This window comes from Staurois parvus, unplaced genomic scaffold (assembly GCF_062004578.1).
Source record: "Staurois parvus isolate SC_StPar_1 unplaced genomic scaffold, SC_StPar_1.0 ptg000686l, whole genome shotgun sequence".
In the NCBI taxonomy this organism is placed as follows: domain Eukaryota; kingdom Metazoa; phylum Chordata; class Amphibia; order Anura; family Ranidae; genus Staurois; species Staurois parvus.
In genome coordinates, this window is record NW_028318482.1 from 2,026,761 (window position 1) to 2,044,703 (window position 17,943).

Genomic DNA, 17,943 nt, shown 5'->3' on the forward strand with positions numbered 1-17,943 from the left:
GAATATTCGGTGCTCTTTTATAAACAAACCTGGGTTGTTCTTTAACTACATCTTTCAAGGTCTTATCAAGTTGGAGTATATTCCAGTGTTTGTTTATAATTTTCTGAACATCTCTATATTGTCTATTGTATGGTAATATTATGGATAATTCTTGATCTTTGGTTCTGAATTTTTTATTGTTCCCCTCTAATAATGCAGTTCTATCTATGAGTTCTATTTTACTTCTTTCATCCATTATCATTTCTTTTTTGTAACCCTTATCTACAAACCTTTGGACAAGTATTTGACTTTGTGTTCTATAATCTTCAATATTAGTGCAGTTGCGTCGTAACCTATAAAATTGGCCCCTTGGTACATTTTGGATCCATGGTCTGTAATGGCAGCTATTAACTGGGATATATGAGTTGCGATCAGTTTTTTTGAAATAATTTTTTGTTGTAATACCCTCATCTGTACTCATCAGAGTAAGATCTAAATAATGTATTATTTCTTTATTGATGTTCCAACTCAATACTATATTTTTAACATTCATATTCAGGACATATGATGGAGAAAAAGATTAATACATGGTGGGACATCATAACCATGGAAAAATATATCAAGGAAAAATTAATACCTAGGAAATTGAGATGGGATTTACCCATTGCAGATGGGTTAATGGATGAGGAAGATAAATTAGAGTGGTACAACTTTTTCAGCGAGAAAAGTTTGGAGCTATTGGTGTTCCTTAAAAAAAGAAAACAGAGGAAAATGAGGAAAATAGAAACTAATATGAAAGAATTGGTAACCAAGATAGACACCTTTAAAGATCACTCTGATTTTGTGAAATATATGAGTGATCTCAATAAGAATGTTAAAAATAAAGATCAAGAAAATAAAGGAAAAAAGAAAAGGAAATATCAGAGAGTGGTACAAGATTATAACTCACAACAAGTGTTTAAATGGCAGAGTAAAGATAATACAGGTACATCATCAGTAGAAAGCACACCCACCAAAATTATGGCAGGTACAGGATCACCAGCCAAAAAAACCATAGGATTTGTCACCCCTAAAAATAATGCCCCCATTCATAATCATAAAAAAACCCCCACATCAAGGAAAGAGATGGGACCATCCCAACATGCCGACAATTGGAGGCAATATGATCATTATCCTCCCCAGGTGAGGGAGCCCCAGAGATTCCCCCATCCGGGTTATAGACCATATTACAACCCGGGTTATAGGGGAGGTGGATACAGGAGACCATATGGACACCCACCTAGATACACTCAAGGTTACAGACCCAACTATCATAAATCCCCCAATCACAAATCACAGGGTTACCCCCCACCATACAATCAAATGTATAATGTACCAGTCCACAACAGTTATTCACCATTAGAATATCATCAGCAGGATAATCCTACCCCCAATCCTTTTTTAGGATGGGATTACAATCCCATACAAAATACAGAAAGATCAGAAAGAGGGGAAAAAGAGGAGGAAGAAAAAGGAAACAAGAAAAGGAGAAGAGATCCATAGGGGAAGGTATATACAATTTGAGTGGTATCCCATTAAATAGTGTAGAGATTAAAACATTGGATAGAGGCCTCAAGTTCGCGCCCACCAATAAATTGAATAAATTTGAAACATACATTAGTGTACAAAAATTTATAAGGAAATTAAATTTAAAAAAATATTTTTTGCAGAATCCTATTGATACATATCACCAGGATACAGGAAACATTCAACATAGCACTTTGAAAAATAAATCAGTATTCAACCCTAAAAATCAAGATAATTTACACATAAATAATTTTAAGAAAATGGTGATGGGAGATATAGAGGAACTCAAAATAAAAACGTTCAAAGGTGAAGCCGATATAAAGAAAGGAATTAAATCCTTGCAAGATAAAAACAATATAGTAGTGCGTCCGGCGGATAAAGGGGGTGGTATAGTGTTACTATCGAAAGACTTTTATGAGAAATCCATGAGTAACATGTTGGGAGACACTGATACATATTGCAAATTGATTAACAATCCCACTAAATTGTATAAAACAGAATTAAGTAAATTAATAATGTATGGTAAAGAAAGAAAGATTCTGGATGACAAGGAAGCAAATTACTTAGTACCCTCAGTTAGCAAGATCCCAGTTTTGTATTCTATACCAAAAATACATAAAAGTATGGAAGACCCTCCCATGAGACCTATAATTAATGGTATAGATGGGCTATTATCTAGAATTGGACAGTATATCGATCAATTTCTACAACCCTTGGTAGAGAAAACAAGGGCGTATATAAAAGATACCACACATGTGATTAATATTTTGAAGACAGTGGAAAAGAATAATAATTATATTTTAAGTACAGCAGACGTCTCATCACTCTATACCATAATTGATCATGCAGGAGCAATGGAGGCAGCAACATGGGCCCTGAATAAATATTCTACTCTCTCTAAGAAACAAATTAAATTTCTGGTCAAATGCATCAGATTTTGCCTCAGTCATAACTTTTTTTGGTACAAGGGCGAATACTATTTGCAGATAAGGGGAGTTGCCATGGGCGCCCGTTTTGCACCCAGTATTGCCAATCTATATATGGCTAAGTGGGAGGAAGAAGCAGTTTTTTCTAATGTCGATAGCAATATAGTTCTATATGGCAGATTCATTGATGACATCCTATTATTGTGGAAAGGTGATATATTATCACTTACCAATTATTATCAGAATCTGAATATGAATGTTAAAAATATAGTATTGAGTTGGAACATCAATAAAGAAATAATACATTATTTAGATCTTACTCTGATGAGTACAGATGAGGGTATTACAACAAAAAATTATTTCAAAAAAACTGATCGCAACTCATATATCCCAGTTAATAGCTGCCATTACAGACCATGGATCCAAAATGTACCAAGGGGCCAATTTTATAGGTTACGACGCAACTGCACTAATATTGAAGATTATAGAACACAAAGTCAAATACTTGTCCAAAGGTTTGTAGATAAGGGTTACAAAAAAGAAATGATAATGGATGAAAGAAGTAAAATAGAACTCATAGATAGAACTGCATTATTAGAGGGGAACAATAAAAAATTCAGAACCAAAGATCAAGAATTATCCATAATATTACCATACAATAGACAATATAGAGATGTTCAGAAAATTATAAACAAACACTGGAATATACTCCAACTTGATAAGACCTTGAAAGATGTAGTTAAAGAACAACCCAGGTTTGTTTATAAAAGAGCACCGAATATTCGTGACCGAATAGTTAAAAATGTGTTAGAACCCCCCCAAACTTTGAAAACCACTTTGAGTTTCTTTACTGGAATCGGATTTTATAAATGTGGACGCTGTTACAGTTGCAGGAAAACACATGCAAATCCAAAACATAGAGAGTCCTTCATTAATCCAAGGAATGGTAAACAATATAAAATAGAACAATTTATGTCCTGTGACAGCACAGGAGTAGTGTATGCTTTAAAATGTCCCTGCAATTATTTGTACATAGGCCGTACAAAGAGAAGTCTGAAAGAGCGTATGCAAGAACATATACACAATATAGAGATAGGATTCAAATACCATCACCTATCAGTACACTTCAAAACGCACCATAATCAGGATGCAAACAAAGTAGAATTCTGGGGTATCACTAAACATTTTTCACATTGGAGAGGAGATAACTTAGTGCGTGAAATAAGTAAAAAAGAGTCATTCTGGATTTATGAGTTGGGAAGTTTAGCACCAGGAGGATTAAATAAAGATTTTGATTTATCATGTTTCATTAGTGATGTGTAGATTGGGTATTGTGACACGTATCCATTCAGTGTGTATGTGCGGACGTGAATGGGCATGAGGTCCACTGCGGGGGGCTACTCTCACTGCCATCGGTTATGAGCGCCCCGTTGCTGGCCTTCTGCCCTCGTGATGATTCGCGTTTTCACACGTGCACGCTGCCTGTGATTGTATTGGTCACACTCTCCAATCTATATATATTTTAGTTTGGTTTATTTGTGAATAAAGTTGATTTATTTATTAATTTTTATTAATTTTCAATTAAATATATAATTTTATTTTTATATCAAAAAAATTTTTTAATTATTTTTATATTGATTACCAATGTTTTTGGAACATTGATTTAATTAGTGTTTCATATTAGGTAATTATTTTGTTGATCTGCATTAAATATATGGTATGGGATACTGCATATTCATTGGTTGGATCAATCTAAACTAATGATTTTTAAACATAATTTGTTTTAAATTTGGTATTAATGGTATTTTTATATCTATCTGTCATATGAGTTATTTTATAAAGTAATCGATTCTTAGTCCTTGAGCTGGCTGCAGAGTAATGGCGTCTAGTACCCCTCCGGGATAGGCATAGTGTTCACAGTGTTATTTACAATTCACCATATATCTATAAGAAAATGGCTGCCCCCATTAGATAGCCAACAAAATGGCGGAGCCGAGCTTTATAAGCCGACAGCTCACGAGTGATTGACCAATCAAATCCCCCTGATGAAGCCACGTGATTAGTGGCGTAACGCGTAGGGGTGGGACTGTTCATGTCACTCGGAGGGAGTTAGTCCGGATATCGGATCACGCACGCACATCTCCAACAGCCAGCGGAGGTCTGAATCAGCTGTACTATCACTATACGATTTATGTGAGAGCCACCTGTCAGCTGTACATTAAAAGCTTTGAAAACGATAAAGCACCATGTCAGAATTTTCTTATTTATGGAGAGTTACATGGAAATAAGAAGACAGCAGAGGGGCATCCAGTGAGAGGATACTGGTCTACAACACAGGTCGCATTATAATTGTTATCTCATCTACAACAGTTCCTAAACAAGTAGGTTCCAAGGAGGTGAACCGCAAGCTTTAATAGCCTAATTGCAGGCTATTCATGAGGTGAGCGCACATCTTCACTTGAGGGAGGAGGCACAAGCAGTCACCTATTTAAAGTTATAGAAGATTTTTTTCAGCACAAAGTCACCTATATATTTCTCTGTGGGACATTATTATTTTATCAATATATTATATGATTTCACTATATTTTTAGTATTTTTTACTATTTCATTCGTGTGAGTTGATTGGCTATATATTCATTTATGTGAGTTGATTGGCTATATATTCACTTATTCAGATATTCAAATATATTATATACATTTTTATAGGTTTATTATATATAGATTGGAAGGTTGTGAGCGCAATATTATATTTTTATTTACACGTTTTTTCACATTGGTTGTTATGTGCTAATAAGTTTGCGATCCAACAAAAGGAATTCATTACTTGGCTCGCAAGGTTTTTTCCATATAATTGAGACTGTACAAATCATATGCTGGACATAATTACCGAACACTGACACGTGAACTGCACTGCCTCTACCAGCACAGACTACAGCCATTCAATCTTTATATCTGTCACTGTAAATGGGGGCTGAAAAACGTTATGTTTTATGTCATTACAGCGAAACCAAGTGAATATGTAATTCATTTTGAAGGAACAAAATCCTTGCATCGTAACAAAACACCGCTGTGAACTGTTTTCAATAATTAAAAAAAAAAAACAAAAAACTCTGAGTGTTAAATTGCTTGGAGCTGTACAGTCTTTTCTGGCAGGATGCCTCATTGTTAATGAAAACCAATCACAAGAACCTTGATAAGAAAGAGACTATTGTGACCTGTACATTAAGGCTATCTTCACACCTATACGTTTGCATTTGATCCATTTCTGCAGTGCGTTTTGCATTTTTGCACATGTGTTTTTGCCGCGTTTTTGATGTGTTTTTCGTTTTTTTTCTTTTTTGTTGCTAGGCAGATTAAAATGCAGCAAAAACACATAAAAATGCCGCAAAAATGCACTACATGCTTTTCTGAAGCGTCTCCATTGAAGTCTATAGAACCAAAAACACAACTTTTTGCATTTAAAAAAGTCCCTGACCCTTTCCAAAAAATGCACCAGGTGAAAACGTGGAGATGTGAATGTGTCCCATAGGAAATCATATTAAATGGACTGTAGTGCGTTTCTGCAAAACACGTTTAGGTGTGAACCTAGACTTGGGGTAGAAGGACAGTGCCCCCCCTATAGAAAAAAAAACATACATTATTGGCTGTGGGGTGAGTGGTTGGAGGGGGTGACTGGCGTGGGGGGTAAATCCAGAGCTCAAAGTTGGGATTTAGGGTCGGTTCACACTTGAACTGGTTTCCATGCACCCCCTCACCTTCCGGTTCTGACAGCCCATTCATTCGAATGGGCTGCAAAACACAATGGAACATGCATAAAGCAGTGCAAGCACTACATTTGTAAATCGTGCCACACCAAACTGCATGGTACTCCAGTACCATGCGGTTTGGTAACTGTAAATGCAGCATGTGTGCAGGAAGCGTTTGGGGTGCCATTACCAATTTGCAAGGACTTTCAGATGTGATTGGCCCCTTAAAGAGACACAAGCACAATATTCCCATTGCACACATTCCTGAAATGGCCTGTAGGTGTAGGTGGATGCTGCAGCGAACTCATGTCACATGCTTGATAAAAGGGTTCTGTGTGGTTCTGAAACATTGATATTATAACTATAGTGTGATTGCTGAATAAAGCTTTGGACCCCTTTTGGAGATCCTGGTGTGCTGGTGACATACTTATTGTTTAAAGCAGTAGTAAACCCTAACAAAAAAAATTAAAAAATTTCCCCTGCATGACAAAGGCATAATGTGCTAGTATGCAGCGCATCACATCGCATCGCATCGCATACTAGCATATTATGTGATTCTTACCTTAACCGCCTCCCACCCACCATATATGGAACTGACGAGTGGGTGGCGGCTCTCTCATTCTGGGAGGACATCACATGACATCCTCCCACTCTAGCTGCGTATGCGCGCCGTTAGGGGGATGCGCCACAGGGATCACCCATTAGAGTAAAGAGACGATGACACAGGCTCTTTCATGTGATCAGCTGTGTCCAATTATAGCTGATCGCATGTAAACAAGGAAATGCCGGTTAATATACAGTATTTATAAAGAGCCAACAGTTCACTCAGAAAAAATGAGGAAGGGTTGTAACAGCGCAAACACTGCAAAGTCCTGGGAAATGGTAGTATGGGGTGATGGTGGTATTAGTGGCTACTGTATGAAGAGCGTAGGATTCCGTGTGGCACTGAGGGCAAGGCTTCCAAATAAGCTGTAGCAACTTCTGTAGATGAGAAAAAGGAGAGAAGCGCCTCTAAGTGCAATAAGTCTTTTAATTCAAGTCTAAATGTAGAAACACTCACATGTGTGAAGTGTTTCTACAATCAATCAGTCAATCATAAGCATAAAAACCGTGGTTAACAATAGTTAACGGTGGGGTGGTAACCCGGGTGAAGAGCCGTCATCTTACTGCGATGTGGGGAGGTCAGCTCTCGGCTGGAACAGCGTGGTGGCTGGAGGGGGAACAACGGTGAGGCCGGCCTGCATGCACGTCCTCCCTCAGAGCCGGGTTGGAACGCAAGCTGGAACGTAGCGGCGGCGTGGCCGTGATGACGTCAGATCCCAGGGTGCACTGCAACACGTTTCGGAGCATGCACTGGCCGTGGAAGGCGAAAGTGCACTCCTTTTTCAAGCAGGGGGAGGTGGATGAACGTTCCCTATATATTCACCCCTGTTCATCCACCTCCCCCTGCTTGAAAAAGGAGTGCACTTTCGACTTCCACGGCCAGTGCATGCTCCGAAACGCATCGCAGTGCACCCTGGGATCTGACGTCATCACGGCCACGCCGCCGCTACGTTCCAGCGTGTGTTCCTACCGGCTCTGAGGGAGGACGTGCATGCAGGCCGGCCTCACCGCTGTTCCCCCTCCAGCCACCACACTGTTCCAGCCGAGAGCTGACCTCCCCACATCGCAGTAAGATGACGGCTCTTCACCCGGGTTACCACCCCACCGTTAACTATTGTTAACCACGGTTTTTATGCTTATGATTACTTCACACATGTGAGTGTTTCTACATTTAGACTTGAATTAAAAGACTTATTGCACTTAGAGGCGCTTCTCTCCTTTTTCTCATCAACAGTTCACTCAGCGCTGTACATTACAAAGGGGGAAAGAACATGCAACAGTACAGTAACAATACAATGCGATACACAAGGTTCGAGGGCCCTGCTCTTTCGAGCTTACAATCTAGGAGGGAGGGGATAGTGGTACAGGAGGAGATAGCTGTGGGGGATGGAGTGGTAGGAAGAGTGGAGGAGGTCGGCAAATTAGCAGGGAGTGGGGTAGGCTTCCCTGAAGAGGTGGGTTTTCAGGGTGCATCTAAAGGAGAGTAGGTGATAGTCTGATGGGTTGGGGCAGGGAGTTCCAGAGGATGGGCGACACCCTGGAGAAATCCTGGAGGCGGGCATGGGAGGAGGAGACCAGGGAGCTAGAGAGAAGGAGGTCTTGTGAGGAGCGGAGTCTGCGTGCTGGGTGGTACTTGGATATTAGGTCGGTGATGTAATTTGGGGCAGTATGGTGGACAGCTTTGTACGTCAGCGTTAGGATTTTGAATTTGATCTGTTGCGCAATCGGAAGCCAGTGGAGGGATTGGCAGAGGGGGGGTGGTGGAAATGGAGCGGTTGGTAAGGTGAATGATTATACAAAAAAACTTATTCCTGCGCCAAAACTTTCCAAATAACACTCTAAAAATGCTGCTGTGCCAATCGTGAAAACACAAACAATATACATATAAATAAACAGCGCAAATTTAGATAATTAATCAATATAGTAAATAATATAAAATAGGTGCATAAATTAATCGTGTTTGTCCTTAATCTTAAACAAAAACACCCAAAAGTCCATGTGCTAAAAACATAATTAAATTGTTGAAATAAAAGTGCAAACTTCTTTGATAACGCCCTATGGGAGGGGCGAAACGCGTTGACGCATTTCCTGTCCACATTCCATGCGCCTGACGTCATTTCCGGTGAGTGGAACGCACGCTGAGCGGTGCGTTCCAGCGGCCATCTTGGTTCACTGTTTGGTCTAAGAGGAGTCCTGTCTTTATTCCACTGTGGATGTGAGAGTCCTGGAAGGAAAAGTTTGTATATTTGCTGGAACTGAAGCCTATTATACATAATAAACATGCCTTTAGCAAGTGTTTAACATGTGAGTGGCCTTAATCTCCATTTGGAAAAAGTTACTATTGTGTGACAATATTATGCTATGTGAGTTTTTTTCTTTTGGTTGGATGGTGGAGTCTGTTCGGAGGGTGAAGATTTTTCCCTAGCGTGGCACCAAAGAGGGTTTAGGATCCCTAAAAATTCCTTAAAGGTCCTTTACTCACCAAGTTCTGGTGAGTGTATTCGATGTTGGTTTGTGCACGGGTGGAAGGTGAAAGTATTTTTTGAAGAAAAGAAGTTTGCACTTTTATTTCAACAATTTAATTATGTTTTTAGCACATGGACTTTTGGGTGTTTTTGTTTAAGATTAAGGACAAACACGATTAATTTATGCATCTATTTTATATTATTTACTATATTGATTAATTATCTAAATTTGCGCTGTTTATTTATATGTATATGGGTAAGGTGAATGAGTCTGGCTGCCATATTCAGGATCGACTGAAGTGGGGATAGCCTGTGGCGAGGCAGGCCAGTGAGGAGGGAGTTGCAGTAATCGAGTCGTGTTATGATGAGGGAGTGGATGAGCTGTTTAGTGGTTTCTGGGGTTAGGAACGTGCGGATTTTGGCGATGTTGCGGAGGTGGAGTCTGCATGAGTTTGTTAGTGATTGGACTTGGGGCTGGAAGGATAGCTTGGAGTCCATAATTACACCAAGTACTCTGGCCTCCGGGGCGGGCCTGATAGTGGCAGTGTTGGACGTGATGGAGAAGTCAATGGGGGGGGGGGGTGTGGGCTGGGGTGAAGACTAGGAGCTCGGTTTTGGAGAGGTTCAGTTTAAGGAAGTGGAGCGACATCCAGTCTGATATGTCGTTCAGTAGGTTTGTGATTCGGGTGGAGACTGAGGGGGTGAGGCAAGGGGTTGAGAGATAGATTTGGGTGTCGTCGGCATAGAGGTGATAGTTTGAAGCCGTGAGAGTGTATGAGTTGGCCAAGGGACGAGGTGTAGATGGAGAAGAGAATGGGCCCAAAGACAGAGCCTTGATGGACCCCAACAGAGAGGGGGAGTGAGGGGGAGGTGGTAGCATTATAGGGAACGCTGAAAGAGCGTTGTGATAGGTAGGATGAGAGCCAGGAGAGAGCAGAATCTCTGAGGCTGAGGGAGTGTAGTTTTTTGAGGAGGAGGGGGTGGTCGACTGTGTCGAAGGCCGCAGAGAGGTCAAGGAGTAGGAGCACTGAATAGCGGCCATTAGCTTTGGCGGTTAGAAGGTCATTGGAGAGTTTGAGTAAGACCATTTCGGTGGAGTGTAGGTGACAGAAGCAGGACTGTAAGGGATCGAGGAGGTTGTTGTCGTTGAGGTGAGAGCTTAGGCGAGTGTATGTAGACTAAGCGCTTGAGGAGTTTGATATGGAGCAGGGAGTATGTAAATGGAAGCAGGGAGATGGGTCTGAGGTTGTTCGGGTCATTGGGGTCCAGGGAGGGCTTTTTAAGTATGGGTTGATGTGTGCATGCTTCAGAGGGGAGGGGAATGCGCCGAAAGAGAGGGAGAGATTAAAGATGTGGGTGAGGGAGCGTAGGATGGAGGGGGAGGGAGGTCGTAGGAGTTGTGAGGGGATAGGGTCGAGGGGGCAGGTGGTGAGGTGGGCATCAGAGAAGACCTTGGAGACATCCTCGATGGTAGTAAGGTCGAAAGTGTGGAGTGTTGAGGGGGCTTCAGTGTGAGGAATGTTGGGTGGGGTGGAGGTCAGAGTAGTGGTGGGGCCGTGGGAGAGGGGTGATGAGCGGGTAGTTGTGCGAGAGGGGACGGGGTTGGAGGGAGTTTGAGCAGCGACGAAGTCTCTGCGGAGTGTGTTGAGGGAGAGGAGTGATGAGGGGGTTGCTGTGTGAGAGGGGACGGGTTTGAGGGGAGTGCGAGCTGCGGATATGTCCTTGCGAATTGTGTCAATCTTGTTTTTGAAGTGATTGGCAATCTCAAGGGCGGTGAGTGAGGTGCTGGGTGGAGGTGGGGGTAGAGAGAGTAGAGAGTTAAAGGTGGAGAAGAGTCGGCGAGGATTGGAGGAGAGGGTCTTGATGAGGGTCTGGAAATAGGCTTGCTTGGCAGCGTGGAGGGAGGAGGTGTAGGTGTGGAAGGCAGATTTATAGCGGGTGAAGGCTATATGTATGTATTATTATTTGTATTTATATACAATTTATGCAGCACTATATTTTATATTAGCCATTCACATTAGTTCGTGGTAGAGTAGACCGTTCATTCGCATAGAATGTGCCCCTCTCAGGGCAGTCAACAGACCCATACCGGAAGTGTTCACTTTTATGGGGGGACACGGAGCGGTATGTCAAAATTTACGTTGAATGGCTCAGGCACCCAGCCTTAAACTGGCAAATACCATCTACTTGGTGAGAGAGAGGTTATTTATATGTATAATATATCACTGTGGAGTGCTGGGTCCTTGAGATGATCCCGCTCTATAATGTCTTCGGCTTCCAGGACATAGCTGTCTATGGCCATTACGTATTCATAGCAGATTGATATCTCTTTTATTGTGCCTACTGTGGATAATGAATGTCCCTTCACGATTACACTGTCTTTGCATCTGACATTAGGAAAAGTGATTAGAATTGTCATTCTCCTCTCAGCCACAGTAATTTATCACTCTGTAAAACAAGTGAGTGCGCTGAAGCTCACGGCTGTGAAGATTTTCTTTGCATTAATGGAAGTAGTTAGAAGTGGTGCCTATCTGCAGGTTTAAATGTAACTCATTATGGAATTTTTCAAAACAACGCACTATAACTTCCTGGTAAGTAATTAACAGGATTAACCAAATGAAAATGGCTGTAGACGACATACACATGGGCACAGTCAAACCAGTTATTTTATTGTTTAACCCATTTGTTGCTTGGACTGTTTTTTTTTAGTTTTTGCTTCTTTTTTTTTTTACACAGAAGAGTAGTTAAACCTCAAAACATTATATATTTTCTGAAAGCAGAGACCGTGGAGGATGAAATAGTGGTCGTTTTTTATGTCACTCGATATTTGTGTGATGGTTTATCAAACCCATGTTTTCAGTCAAAAATAAACCAAACATAATTTTTTGTGCACAGAAACACAATATATTACCTTTTTTATGGTACAATATAAAAGATGAGGCTGTGTTGAGTAAATAGATCTCAAACGTGTCAAACCTTAAAATTGCACACACCCCTGAAATGGCAACAAATATAGTTACCTAAAAGGTGATGCTTTAAAAAAAACTGTGCAGGTCATCAATTTGTAATTAGTATATACAGTTGCAAGAAAAAGAAAAAGAAGTCATTAAGCTAGGGCCTCACATACTTTTTCCTCCCTGCACTGTGAATGTTTACATGTTATGTGCAATTAAACCATGGCAACATCTAATGTTTGTGTAGTATTATGTTCAGCAGACTGTGTTCTTCTATTGTTGTGACTTAGATGACGTTCAGAGCACATTTTATGCCCAATTCATGCAAAACTCCACGTAATCCCAAGAGGTTCACATACTTTTTCTTGCAACTGTAGCTCTAAAATTATTGCTCTTACCATGGTGTGCAGAGTGAGACTCTATATGTGTACCACAATTGTCATTTCTTTTGCATGTAGATGCACTCAATGCTTGCGCTTACCTTCATATGTGCATGTATATGCAGTTAAAAATTATTTTTTATTTATTTGGTGTACCTTTTAATTTTTTTTACTTAACATTATTGCTATCATATAAATCTGCAAAGTGAGGGTAAATCCCATCTAAATTGTCACCACAACAAGTGGTCCCCAATGTCCCCATTGGAAAATCTGCCCACACTTCATGTTCTGGAGACAACTGTAAATTTATGCATTTTTAGTCACTTTCTGTCCCACTGATAATGGTCTGCCGGTCAGATAAGGTGAATGTCTCCAGCAATGACACAGACAGCGATGACAACCTGAAAAAACATGCCCCAATTGAAGGAGCACCAGACCAAATGATAAGAGTCCAAATTAATTTGTTGGCTTGCACTTAAAAATAGCCAATGCGTTTCAGAGGCCTGCGAACACTCCTCCTTCATCATGGCTACAACAAAACATAATATAATATAATTGTAGATGTGACTGGTATACTCATACTGTATGTCTGACAACATAAAAGCTCATGGGTAACATAAAAATGAGAAATGTAACCCACTGAAATGTAATTACTGGCAGCGCATTAAAATGGACATTAGATGGTGGTGGTCTGCCACTCAAATGGACAGAACAGCCCTCTGGAACTTGTATGCTGTATAGCAGGACTCAGCTGGTGAGCAGGGCAGTCAGGAACTACATTTCCCAAGAAGGGTAGTGTGTAGGCGGGGGTATATAAATATCAAAGATCGGGAGATTTGCCAGGAGAGTGCTGGGAGAGACTGAAGGAGAAGGTGTGCGACAGCAGTGCCAACTGAAACAAGTTTCCTTTTTCAACAAAGCAGGATTCCTACAACTGTTCATTTTGCCCTTGATATTCAGAGGGAGTTGTCTCTGTTCATAGACACCTAAGCCAATTTTTGATATTCATTATCATCCTGCCCTATGTTTAGTGCTTTAAAGGGGATTAAAAGGAAACGTGTTAAATCTCCCTCTTAAATCTCCCTCCCTCACTATCTTTGTGTTACCATCCTAAGGAACTATGTTCCACACCTCAACTCAACTTTATATCAACTGGGCCCCAACAAGCATGCAGAAGACACTATAGTGCTCTTAAAGGGACATTGCTCAACTTTAATTGAGAATTCTTTTTACTTCACATCTAATCCTTGTCATCTAGTTCTGAGGACCTATAGTGAACTTACCTGTTTCTTGATAGTTGTTCCTGCTCACTGGGGATTCAGCAGTCCCCTTAGATTGGAGGCACTGGATTATTTCTGAAAGCAGGCCTGCTAACAATTATTGTTACTTTATTGTGAGTGTCGTTACCTTTGCTCACAACTGCCAAGAGTGATGTGTAGCGAGTTCATTTGGGAATGGTCTGTACATACCATTGTACATATAACTGAAATGAATACTCATAAGATAAAACAATCCAAAAATAATAATAAAAAAAATACAGTTCAGCATTATTTCACAGTTGTCTAAAAATAGGGTCCATGGTTAAAAAGCTATTTAAAAACATCTCTTATACAGTATGGTGCTACAAAACACTTAGACTCCTTTGACGCAGCAGAGTCCACTTTGCTCAATGGTGAATCTGTGAGTAGATTCCCTTCTGAATATGAGCTGAATGGGACAGAGGTCAGTTTTTTGACATCCATGCCCATTCAGTTTGACTCCATTCACATTTGCGTGACTCTAAAGTCGCACAATTTCCAGCACGACTTTGAGTGCTACTTTGATCCAGCTTTACACTTTCTGGATCAAATTTGCATAAAAGTAGCACCTTTTCAAAGTTGCTGCGATTCTAAGTTGCACCGATTTTTTTTTTTTTTTTTTTTAACGGGTGCCATTAAAAAGAATAGGCTGTGAATTGTCATGCGACTTTGATGCCCAAAGTCACATGACAAGTCGCACAAGTGTGAATGGAGCTTTACTGCATATATCTTTGTATTTCTTGACACATTCACGTGAGTCCATTCAAGTTTCTTATTTTACCTGTAGGGATGCATATTCCATGTTCCAAATCACTGTTTTAGAAACTGCTTTGCGGATGCATTTGTATTCAAGTAGATCTCATGATTTATCCAAATGATAGCATCCTTCTGCTCCCTGAGGTTGCACATGCTTTTTCTAAGTATTTCTTCATTATGGATCTCTTTGGGCTAACCTCAGTGAGGCTGCAACATTGTTTTTCATAGTACAGTACAGCATTTCCAATATGTATCTTTCCAGAGTCGGACACACTTCTATTTTTTGTTTCTTCATTGATGGCTGTTAGACTAAGGGGTTTTTTTTTTTGCACCGTATAAGATATGTGTGTTTTTAAATGGCTTATTTAACCTGTGGATCCTATTTTTTTAGACATCTATGTAATAATTTTATTTATTATTTTTTTTTATTGTTTTATTCCCAAATGCCTTGTATTCATTAGAAAAATGCAAGGCATTTTGTGAATGAAGGCAGTGCTGAGAGAGTCCCCCCCTACGGTGAGTGTGTAGAGGGGAAGCCACTTGGCACAGGACCCAGAAGATCACAACTGTGACTATAGTAGTTCCAAAGTTTTGCTGGGTTTGAACTTTACCCCAGCACCAGGGGCGGACTGACAACTCATGGGGCCCACGGGCAATAGGGGATCCTGGGATCCTGGGGCCCCTGTGTCCTTGCTCAAACTCAAAAAAGCCTATGAAAAAGGTACCAGGGGCATCTCATGGGGACCCTACTGACCCCGGGCCCTCGGGCAGTGCCCAAGTTTTCTAAATGGTCAGTCCGCCCCTGCCCAGCACCTTCTCTTCTGTATTACTGCACAGAGGGTATTCCTGAACAGATAAGGATTTGCAAATTAACAGTTTTATGTTTTCATTTATGTGATAAACGTATTATCAATAAAGTTCTAATCAGCAATTATTGGTCCAGGGTGCATTTTTAAGCGATGACAGTGAAGGACGTGTTGGTGTATGAGGCTATTGCAGATCTGCATTTGGCAGTGTTGGTTGTTGATGTAGCCTGAAAAAAAAACACGGGGGGGGGGCACAGGTTTCCAGGTACACATGACATTCCAGTGTACAGGACTGAAGCAAATATTGGTAACTGATTAATAAATAATAATACTTTGCTGCAGAGCGTCTCATATCTCAGCGCTATTCATTAAACATGACGACCTTTTGTTTCTCTTCTAAGCCAGCCACTGCAATTACTATTTTATATGTGTTGATGGCAGCCATATTAATTCAGGATAGAGCCAGCAAAATAGCATTAAATATTTCATAGACTGAAACATACAAGGTAAAAGTTACTTTTACAACAGATCGCAGTGCTCTGGGGACTATCCTCTTAAAGGGAAATGATATTGGTTCTGGTTAGTTTTATTTTATTCACTTATTATATCCAGTCTATGTTTTAAAATGAAGTATTTAATAAATGATACATGAATCCCAGAGCATTGAGGGTTATCTAAAGAGCACAGCAGTCGTTATCTCTTTCTGGAAACTTTTCAGACTCCTTTCAGTCTCTTCTTCACGTGTGTATAAACTTCAGCTTGAGCTAATGAGCTCTGTAAATAAAAGGCTTTTTAGTAGAAAAAAGCCTGAAGAAGAAGTGAAGAGGACCCTTAATGGCATCATATAAGTAACTGTCCTGAAGACATCAGAAAAAGCTAAAATAAGAAGAAAATACAGTACAAATTACTTCTTGGGGGGCTTTTAGAAGGGGCCGACTGGAAGGAGTGGTGTGGGGAGAATGCAGTGCCCAAAGTCAAGCTTGGGATAAAGACTTTACTACCACTTTTACCCCCTTCCTGCCCAGGTCAATTTTCGGCTTTCAGCGCTGTTGCACTTTGAATGACAATTGCACGGACTTGCAACACTGTACCCAAACAAAATTGTTTTCTTTTTTTTTTGAGACAGGTAGAACTTTCTTTTGGTGGTATTTAATCACCACTGGGGTTTTTGTTTATTGCTAAACAAACTAAAGACTGAAAATTTTGAAAAAAAAAAAAGTTTTTTCTTAGTTTCTGTTATAAAATTTTGTAAATAAGTAATTTTTCTCCTTCACTGATGTGCACTAGTGAGGCTGCAGTGATGGGCACTGATAGGCTGCACTGGTAGGTGGCACTGATGGGCATTGACAGGCATCACTGAACAGCACTGAAAGGCGGCACTCATATATGGCACTGATAGGTGGCACTGATAGGCACCACTAATGGGCACTGATAGGTGGCACTGACTGGCGGCACTGATAGGTGGCACTGAAAGGCAGCTCTGATGGACACTGATGTGTGGCATTGATGTGCACTGGTAGGCACTGATATGTAACATTGATGTGCAGTGATGGGCATTGGTATGTGGCATTGATGAGCACTGACAAGTGGCATTGATGGGCACTGACAGGTGGCTCTGATGGGGCTACACTGATCATCAGTGCCCTGATGATCACTTTAGATGTTCCCTCTGAGGAATGCCGCTTTCCAGCTCTCCTCTCCTCATGAGCTGTCAGTGTGAGGAGAGGACTGCCAATAGTAAAATATGCACCCCTGCAAACAAAATGAGGTAATAAATGTGACAAAAACATGACAACTCCCTCGGTCTTGGCTCCCTGTACTGGGCATTGTCTGCTGGTTACATGGAATCCTGCATGGATGCACTCCTGCAAAGGACGGGGTCATTCTTCTGGGATTTCGAGTGTCTGCCTCTCCAGTTGCGTGTACAATCCAAACGCATGTTTCTGCATTAAAAATGGCTGTGTGTATAAGTGGGTGCTGCAGCGACCGTCGGCTGGAACCGAACAGAATCAGCAAGGGAGGATGTCACCAGCACACCGAGAATCACCAATATGGGTCCAAACGTTTTAATGAACGATAACATAGTTACAGCAAGGCAACGTTTCAGAGTCTCACAGGACCCCTTCATCAGGCATGTGGACCCATATTGGTGATCCTCGTTGTGCTGGTGACATTCTCCCTTGCTGCCTCTCCAGTTTGACACTATGACGTCATCCGCTCCTCCCTGAAGGGTCAGAAGCTGAACCGGAGGTGTTCTTTATCCTTCTCACATTTTTCATCCTGGGGGAAGGGCTGATTTTGAAGCAGACCTTACATTTTGCATAGAAGGTCCACACTAAATTGGTGTTACTATGTAATCTGTCTCATTTATAATGATAGCAGGAAGCATGGAGGCTCGCTTTTCAGAGGACTGGAGAGCAGCTGAACAGGACTTTTGAATGGGAATACCACTCTGCAACCAATA